The 2317-nt window shown below is 44.4% G+C and overlaps 1 long non-coding RNA gene across 1 annotated transcript; it reads right to left on the bottom strand.

Moving 5' to 3' along the window:
- Nucleotides 1-256: 256 nt before the first annotated feature.
- On the bottom strand, nucleotides 257-2084 carry LOC132248531 (uncharacterized). Its single transcript, XR_009459751.1, has 2 exons — nucleotides 1929-2084; nucleotides 257-1653 (listed from the first exon to the last, which is right to left on the bottom strand). It is a non-coding gene; the product is annotated as an uncharacterized LOC132248531 (long non-coding RNA).
- Nucleotides 2085-2317: the final 233 nt, after the last annotated feature.

Below are 2317 nucleotides of genomic sequence, written 5' to 3'. Positions count from 1 at the left end.
GGAGCAGCCCTGGACCGGGCTGCTCCAGTTAGACACAAATCTGCGCCCAGCAGGGTGCATGTGTAGATACGTTCCTGGCCACATCTTCTTGCGCCTTATTTTATTGCGCAGTAACCTTACTGTGCATTAATTGCACATGCAGATGCAGCCAGAGTGTACTAATTTGAACACCTGGAAGTTGGCTGATTTTCCAACAGCATGGTTTGTAAAGTACAGATGTGACTCTTTGAAGCCCCAGAAAACAATACTTGCCATCAACATTTAAAATATATTTTTATTTATATTAAGAACTATTCACAATTTTATGCTAAAAATTCCCCACAGGTAAGAAAAAAAGGTTAAGCAATGAAAGAACAACTACCCCTTTTCTTGAAAATGGGAACCTGCTCCACTGGTACCTCACTAGACAAGTAAAGACGAGACTTCTTTTTTTTCCTGTGAGAGAAGACTGTTTCCTTCAGGCACCTCATGAGCTCAGCAACTCATTATACGCCTACAGCTCCTGGTAAAGGAATGAATCATACCCACAATCCATACACACTCAGAGACCACATGCTTCTGACTTTCTACCTGAATACTAGTGAGTTAAAAATGAGTTTGTGGCATATAAACCTAGATGTGCAAGCACTCTAGTCTTCGGTTCTAGTTGGTGAAGTTCAATCCTATTGTCCCATTATTCTAACCATATTTATGTCAACTTAAAATATCCCCAAGATTAATTTTGTTTTGTCAAACTTCTGATCCTGAAGGTTTAATACATTTTTAAAACCACAACTACACTCTCATGGGTTTAGTCAATGGGTGGAATTATGGGGGAAGATAAATAAAGGTTAGGTACAAAATGTAATACCTGTTTATAGTGGTACTTATCTTTAGAAATATTTAAACAGACTAATGGGAGTTTATTTACTAAATCTCAGACAAGGAATTAAGACAAGTCTAAGTATTTTAAAGTTTAAAATAGTGCCAGTGCTAAGAGTACTTGGAAATAGTGCAGGACATACTGTTGGTTAGGCATTCATTTCTTTCAGATTGATTAGAAGGTCTGCTTAGTGTAGTACAACTTTTACATGTGCTCTGACGCTTTCTAATCAGAATACATCAGAGCAGACTCGATTAATTGAGTCTGCTGAAGCATTCTAATCGGAATGCTCCAGCATGCTGCATTGCCTCATGTATTCAGTGTCCCATGTTTCAAAATGGCAGTGGAGCACTTTAACTAAAGCTTGTCAAATGAGTTTTAGTTAAAGTGCCTCCTCTGCTATTTTGAAATGTGGGGTGCTGAACACGCAAGATGCTGCAGGCATTCTAATTAAAGCAATCAAGACTCATAGTACAGATGATATCTTCTATTAGACCAACAAAATTTTTGCAAAAAAAAGTTCTTTAGTTGCAAGCTTTTGGGCACAAACACCCTTCATCAGACATTGGAGAAAAGATTGTAAAAGTTCTCCTGGGTAGAAATGAAAGTTCATATTTCATAGGATTTCACAAGGAGTCAACAGATGGAATACTCCTCTGGGCAGTGAATGCATAGCTGGTACGGAGCCTCTCACCGCCTGTGAGGATTTGTGATGATGCAAATTAGCTTGAAACAGCAGGAGCAGGATCTCAGGTTTCAGGTGGTCACAGTTGCTTCCTGTTTGAGAAAATCTGAAGATTTAATTTAAAAAAATTGGCTAAAATTCAATATCTTCCATGTGTCAGGTATCCAGGTTGTAGCCGTATTAGTCTAGAGTTTTAGCCAATTTTTTAAAACGAAACCTGCCCCACCCCCAGCCTCAGGCCCCCCTTCCACTCTCCCTCCTTCTTCCTCCCAGCCTCTGCTCTCCCCTTCCTTCCATCCTCTCTGCTCCCCACTCCCCCAGGCTCTCTGTTCCCTCCTCTCCCCTTGCCCTCCAGCCTCTGCTCTCCGTATCCCCGCTTACCCTTGCTCTGCACCCCCAGGCTCTGTCCCCTTTCTAGCCTTGCGGCACTGAACACAGCCCCAGCTCAGTCCCTGTAGCAGATGTACGGGCTGCAAGCAAGCGCTGTGCTCAGTGCTCCAGCTGCAGCATGCACAGAGCCTGCTAGCATACAGCAAGGGTAAGGGGGGGAGGGAGGGAACAGAGGGGGAAGAAGAGGGGGGCCCAAAGCTGTGGGGAGGGGTAGGCAGGTAGCATGGGGCAAGCTGCTTGACCTCCCCACCTGCTCTTTCTCCACTGGGGCTGCAGCAGAGGCTGTGTGGGGGGACAAATGGTGAGGTGTAGATGTGGGGGGAGGGGGGAGGCAGGCAGAAGCTGCAGCTTTGGCCCCAATCTTGGGTAGGGGCTGGAGC

Source organism: Alligator mississippiensis, chromosome 2 (assembly GCF_030867095.1).
Source record: "Alligator mississippiensis isolate rAllMis1 chromosome 2, rAllMis1, whole genome shotgun sequence".
Classification (NCBI taxonomy): Eukaryota; Metazoa; Chordata; order Crocodylia; family Alligatoridae; genus Alligator; species Alligator mississippiensis.
The sequence above is the reverse complement of the archived record's forward strand: the minus strand, read 5'-3'. Positions and strand labels throughout refer to the sequence as shown.